The sequence below is a fragment of the Camelus ferus genome, chromosome 13, assembly GCF_009834535.1.
Source record: "Camelus ferus isolate YT-003-E chromosome 13, BCGSAC_Cfer_1.0, whole genome shotgun sequence".
Taxonomy (NCBI): Eukaryota; Metazoa; Chordata; class Mammalia; order Artiodactyla; family Camelidae; genus Camelus; species Camelus ferus.
The window spans coordinates 29990618-29997778 of NC_045708.1; the positions used below are offsets into that span (position 1 = coordinate 29990618).

The window sequence follows — 7161 nt, forward strand, 5'->3', positions numbered from 1 at the left end:
GTGAAATTTTCCAATGATCATAATACCCGAACTGAGCTCGTGGACTTATGGCATCTCTCTTGCTTGACCACTTAGATCCAAACTGTAAAAGTGACACTGTGTAAACGTGCATTCCAGACTGTTATGGTGTCATCCTGAGACTCAGCAGCCACAGACCACATGTTACTTTTGGGTCCAACTCATATTCTTCTCAAGATACTTCAGTGGGTTTGGTAAGGCTATGATGGTGATACCCACTTAACAGATGAAGAACAACATTGGTCACGGGCTTTGGCCAAGTCTGGCCTGAAACAACTGTGCTGCCTGTCCTACTTGCCCAGGGCATCTGTAGACTTGTAAATATGCTTTGATCCCACCAGAAACAGAATGAAGAACAGCCTGTCTGGGCCTCCTTGATGGGCAGCTTAGAGAAAAGAACCTGAAAGGTATCAGGAAACTCAGAGCAGGAAATGAGAGACAAGTTAAAAGCTATCCAGTTGTCACACAGCTTTCTTAACGTTATCTTTCATCAAGTCGGGGCCCGAAATCAGCCAGGACTCCAAACTAAATGCATCTTCTTCCTGCCTGTACTTTTCACACACTAAGTGACTCAATGGCTCACTTGGCAAGAGCCCAAAGGCAGTACACGCGGCTCTACTCCAAGGAGGGTGGCTGCCACTGAGACACAGAGGGCGGAGACAGTTCAACAACAGTGCCACGGGAGCACATCTTCATCCACTGCCGTGGCGCACACGTTTGTAGCTGGCCCTCAGAGCAGATCCAACGAAGTGATGAGGACAATAAGCCATCTGACCCTAAAGGGGCCAGATTCCCTTTAATTAACAAGTCTGCCCCAGAGCCCTAGATTGAGGCATCCAGGGGTGAGATATAGGGGCCCCACGCAACAATCCTGTGTCCTGTGGGTGCCTTACTTAACTAAACAGACAGACTGGGGAGGAAGGAGAGAGAGTTAAGCATCACATACACCTTTCCCCCTCTGCCTGCAGATATCTCAGTGGGACAGCTGTTCTCTTACCTTGCAAAGAAAAAAAAATTCCACAATATTTTAATACAAGAATATACAGGGCCTGCAGCATCTGCAAGTCATCACAGCTTTAAAGAGCATATGTCAAGCAGCTCAGCCAGCATCTGGGCTCTGCTTTTCAGCCCCACAGTGCAGTCCAAGCCCAGAGCAAAACTGAAACCCTAAGCTTGGCAGAAACTCTTCCCCTCAGCAGGCAGCATGAAGAATGGCTGGGACCTAAAACAAGTGAACCTAGCAGTCACCCTGGATTCAGGATTCGTGTTCTGCATTGAGTTAGGAACCCAGGGGTCCTGCACAGGTGATTCCAACCTTCTCAAGAGGTGTGCAATGATCAAATGAAAGTTCAGACAAGCAATGATTGGCTGAAAGGGATGTGGGAGGGTCTTCAGATCAACACCAACCCAAAGTCAATTCCACTTTGACCCCAGTGGACACATGATCTTTGCCCCTGAGTTCTTCACCTAAATTGCTCAAATCATTCCCCCTCTTCCCCACTCTCCCGACCCCCCAGGATAGTTACATAAAAACATCTTAAACGTGGGACCCAACTTCTTCCAACCCCGGAGGACTGGGGAGCTGCCAGGGCGCACGGTCTGATCATTAGTTGAAGTTACATAATCACACAAACAAGGGCTAGAGAACGCTCCTCCATGGAGATCAATTCAGTACACACCTCAGGCTCCCTCTCTTCCCCTCTCCCAACATCCAGAAAGCAAGCCAGTCTTAACACAACAGAAGCACACGACATGGCTGGGGGGCGCAGGGGGTCAGCCGGCTTCTGTGGCTACAATGTCAAGGGCTGCCAGAAACTTCAGGTGCGCAGCAGAAAGAGGGCCAAGGTGCTGCTCGCCCAGAGACCAAAGCCCACAGACCCTCCTGCCTGCATCCACTGCCCCCAAAGTTCAAGGGTGGGCAGGCGGGGCCACAGAAGTAGTCTCCACCTGCGACGTAGTAAACCAAAGCAGCCGCAGTCAACCAAACCAAAGCCTGGCCTCCAACTGCCTCTCCACCACTTCTGTCCAGGTCTCCGTGGGTTCGGGCTGTCGGCCACGCTCGGGAGTCCTCAGGCAGCCCGTATAATCTCAGCAGGGGCCACTCAGCACCGCCAGTGTTTCTAATTTTAAAGGATGGTAAAATGTGGGGCACAACTGGGGAAAGGGGGCACGGGATTTGCTAGCCCTTAAGGCAAGAATTCCCAACAGGAGTTTGGGTTGGGCTTGGTTTTCCTTGGGGGTTGGGAGCAAGGTTGTGCTTTTGCTTCGGTAACATCTTGGCAGGGTGGGGGTTGGGGGGGGCGGCGAGGGTTACGGGGAGAAGGGGAAGATCCCTCTGCCTGGGCACCCGACATCTCCAGATCTCATTTTCGGCAACAGAGACGGCTCAGACGGGGCCTGAACAATCCCGGAGCCACAGCCAGGGGCAGCGGAAGAAACTGAGGTGCTGTGGGGGGCGAGGTATCAGCCCGACCGCTGAGGCTCAGCAGAGAGAGCAGGTTGCCAGCGTGCGGGTGCCGAGCCGGGCTGCCGGGGAGCGGGGAGCGCGCGGCGCGCACAGGGTTACAGCCGCCGCCGCCGCCGCCGTGATTGACGCGCGGGGGTCACTTGAGGCTCTCGCCGCTCCCCCAGCACCGGGGCCGGGCAGCCCGCTCTGCCCACCGAGGGCACCGCACGCCTGCGGCCGCCCACCCGGCCGGCCCCTGCGCCTCCGCTACCGGACGCCTAGCTCAAGAAAGGCCACGACAACACGGAATCGCTCGCTATTTCACTTCGCCGAGGCAGCCGCCGGCAAAAACACGATAAATAAAATAAAGCGCAAGGCATCCATCCGCCGAATAAAAATCTAGAGTCCCCTACCTTCGGCCTTGTGCTGGCAAACTGGTCCTGTGTTCTTTGACCCACGGATCCAGTCCCCTTCTTCAGGAATTATTCCGGTCAGTCAGGATTTTGTGCATTTTTTTCCTGAACACCTGTTTCAAGTAAGGGGTAAAGACCGTATTGAAAGAATTGTCCTTAAAAAATAACCTGTGCACACATATGTCCATCCAGGCATGCATGCGTGTTTGTATACACACATAGGCACACGAAATACACATGTACATTGAAGCACCAAACTAGGCAGTTGGATAATGGGAGAGTCGGCTGGTTGTGAGCATGCTCGCGCCGGGAACAGATCCACCCTCTGTTATTCCTCTGAATAAATATAAATCACGATCAGAAACCCAAACAGTAGCATCCCTCTTGAATTCCTGCTGCTGAAAAACACGGAATAAATTCAGCCCGCAGACATGGAATCTAATCAGCAGCTGTTTTCTGAAGCCAGAGACAACCCTGCCTCGCCTGTCTTTTCCACTACGAGTTCAGACCTTTTTTGAAAGGGGTTTTAACCTTTTAAAGATACAGTACACCAATTATCACTTCTGAATAGCTACCACTCCAAGCGCAGGAAGCCGGTCCCAAGCTGAAAGCCACAGGGCAGGATTGCACGCAGAGATAATGATTTCATTCAGCGGTGCCTTTTAACAAAAGTGTGTGTGTCTATGTGTATATATATATATAAAGAGAGGGAGGGAGAGAGTGCCCAAACGCAAGGCATAAAACTAGACACATATTTATTACAGTGATGAGTTCCTCAGTGACTAATCAGCATGTTATGTAAACACTACCATCCTCCACTTCTGAACACATATGTTCACAGGGTCAGACAACGCAAGGGTGCTTGTCAGCATGGGTGTCACCACTCAGGAGCCCCTGACTGCTGATAAAGGGCCAGGAAGCCTGCCAGGGCAGCTGAAGGAGGCCGGGGTCTTGGCCACCTCTGAGTCAACCACAGGGCACTTCTGGCCCGGCCCTGCCCTGTAGCCTGCAGTGTCCTCAAACTCTGGCACTCCTTCTAAACTATAATGTCATCTAGGGCCAGATCTCATTCCAAGACACATTGTGGTGTTTTGGGTTTTTTTTTTTTTCCAACTAGAATCTGGAATCAAAACTACCACCTGAACCTTCAGAGTTTCTAAGACTCAGACTTAAACTCTTTTTCAAGATTTGGTTAACGAGATGGGTTTTGTTTGGTTGTAGCTTTTGGATTTTGTTTTTTGTTTGGGTTTTTTGTTTTTGTTTTTTTTTTACTTTTTTTTCAGGGCTAAGTTAAGTGTGGAGGTAGAAAAATGGGGAGTGGGGCTGAGGATTAACAACCAGATATGGTTTTTTTTAATTATTATTTGTGCTTCAGCCACCCAGAAGGTGTAACATTTCAGCTTTGTTTTGGCTCTTAAAGAAGTAGCACTGAGAAGAAACCAAAACTCCTGACCTCACTTTCGCTGGAAAGGCAGGAAAATGTCTACAGTTTCTTTCCCACCCCCTGAGCCACGGAGCTCAGAATGGCGCTGGGCTGCTGGTCCTCTGGTTCCCGCCCACTGGAGGCAGCCGCAGCTGCTTACCTGAAGGGCAAGCCCCGTGTTCTTACAGCCACTCCCCTGCACGTCCCTCTAGCCCTAGCCTCAGAGCCCACCTTCCCTGGGCAAGCCACTGCAGCCAATGCCTTGTCACCTTCCCACCTTGTCCCAACCGCTGTCTGCGCTGTCCCATCCCAGACACACACACACACACACACACACACACACACACACACACACACACACCCCTTCTCTCCCAGCTGCCAGGGCTCTTTAGCAGAAAATTATCATATTTCATGTGTCATCGCCCAAGCTGGCTGGGCCTGTCACTGATTGGCTGGGCACTGGCAGCCGGAAATGTCACCAGCCACACAGCTTGGAACCGGCTCTCCCGCGGCCACCACAGACCTGAGCCCAGGAGGCTCTGTGACAAGGCGCAGACCTACCACAGGGAGCCTGTCACTCCTCTCCCTGGTCCCGCCCCAGGCCCTCTCCTCCCTGCTTGCCTCTCTACCCGGCCCTGGGGGAGGGGACCTCCAGGGGATGGGGAGGGAGTCTCCAGTGACACTGGGAGCTGAACTGCCTCCAAGTGCAGGGAGAGAGGGAGCCACTGAAATTCCTGTTCTTCCCAGCATGCTGGGGAAGGATGTCTCCATTTGGTTTAAAAGATTTGGAGAAATTGTTCCTGACAAAAACAGTCTCGCCTCACACTGAAAAATAAAAATGATCAGTAAGGCTGGTGAAAATAAGATTGGTGACCCTCAGGAGTTTATCTGCCGCTGCTCTTTATGTCCCATCTAATATCACGTGCACCAAGGTGTCATAATCATCATATTCCAACACCGTCAGGGAAACCAGAAGACAATTCAGTCTACCCTCTTCCCTTAAACAGAATAGCTCTTAATCCTCCAGGAAAACTCACCAGAAAAGGAAGCCTTCCTAACTTGGCTACCCAATGCCTTGTGATGCCACACAAATGTTTAAGAGTTAAATGGTCTTCGTAGTGACCAACCTGAATCACTTTGGCTGTAATTTCAGCTTAGTCCCTCCTGCTGTATCTTTAGCAGGTTCAGCGTGACTCACCATTTAAGTCTCACCTCACTCTGTTCTTCTGGCTAAATTAAACCCTATCTCTCTGGACTTCTGTGTAACAGTTGTTTCTCAAACCTTTAATTATGCTGCTTTTTTCTTTAGACTTTAGAGACAAGCCTCCCAGAGCTAGATGTGGCTGAAAGGTCATCCGGTCCAGCCATGCATGTGATGCTTCAATTCACCTCTGCTGTTTCCACTCTGGGGCTTTTGGTTTTGAGGATAGCAAATTGGGCTTGGACATTTGCTCCTTCCCTCTCTTTCAAAAAACAAAACATAAACATAAACAAAGCCCCACATTTATATGACCAAAACATTAGTGGCAGTGTTAGGAACCAGAGAAAGATGCCGTCAATAAAGCATGCATTTTGAAGAATAAGGGAAAGATATAAAGCAGGTGAGAGGTGGGTGAGGAAAAGCTGATTGGTGCTGATAAACTCATGCATGAGTCTGCACAGGCCCCCTAAGAAGAAAGTGCACAGGCTGCCAGAAAAGGGTCCTGGAAAACCCCAAGCTCAGAGGATCAAAGATTGAATGAGGGTCACAGGCACCAACTCAGAGGCAAATAAAAGGACATCAGGAACTAGGCTGGTTCTGTCCACAGAGGATGGCATTTATTCCACAGCATCTTTGGAAAGTGGGAAGTTTGTCCCTGCTATGGGAAGAAGTCAAAGTCTAAACAGGGGCAAGACCCTAGCTCATTTTGTTATGCCACCAAAAAGGAGAAGGAAATTGTCCAGTTTGTTGCCATACAGTTGTTCATAGTATTCTCTTATTATTTTTTTTGTATTTCTGTGGTATTGGTTGTAATTTCTCCATTTTCACTTCTTATTTTGTTTATGTGTGTCCTCTCTCATTTCTTCTTGGTGAGCCTGGCCAGAGGTTTGTCAATTTTGTTTACTCTTTCAAAAAACCAGCTCTTGGTTTGATTGATTTTTTTCTATTGTTTTTTAAATCTCTATTCTATTTATTTCCCCCCAATCTTTATTATTTCTTTCCTTCTGCCTACTTTAGGTTTTGTTTGTTCTTTTTCTAGTTGTTTTAGGTGGTAGATTAGGTTGTTTACTTGAGATAGTTCTTATTTTTTGAGGAAGGCCTGCATTGCTATGAACTTCCCTCTTAGGACTGCTTTTGCTGTACCCCATAGATTTTATGTGGTTATGTTTTCATTCCCTAAAGGTATTTTTTAATTTCTTCTTTGATTTCATCATTGAACCATTGGTTTTTTTTTCATAGTATATTTTTTAGTCTCCATGCAGTCATCTTTTTCACATTTTTTTTTCCCTGTGGTTGCTTTCTAGTTACCTGCCACTGTGGTCAGAAAAGATGCTTGAAATAATTTCTATCCTCTTAAACTTGTTGAGGCTTGTTCCGCGGTCTATCCTAGGGAATGTTCCATGTGCACTAGAAGAGAATGTATATTCTGTTTTGGGGGAATGTAATGTCCTGAAAATATCAATTAAGTCTAACTTTTTCATTGTGTCATTTAGTATCTCTGTCATCTTATTGATTTTCTGTCTGAAGATCTGTCCAGTGATGTTAGTGGCATGTTAAAGTCTCCTACTATTATTGTAGTCCTGTCAATTTCTCCCTTTATGTCTAACTTAGTACTTGTTTTATGTATTTGGGTACTCCTATGTAGGAGAAGGAGGAGAAG

General features: G+C 48.3%; 1 protein-coding gene across 2 annotated transcripts in view; it reads right to left on the bottom strand.

Moving 5' to 3' along the window:
* The window catches only part of HIVEP3 (HIVEP zinc finger 3), a 369906-nt gene extending 366530 nt beyond the window's left edge, over nucleotides 1-3376 (bottom strand). For both annotated transcript variants that reach the window (XM_032493976.1, XM_032493974.1), the window contains exon 1: nucleotides 2878-3376. The gene's annotated coding sequence lies outside the window, so the exon portion shown is untranslated. The remainder of the gene's footprint in view (nucleotides 1-2877) is intronic.
* Between the last annotated feature and the right edge of the window lie 3785 nt (nucleotides 3377-7161).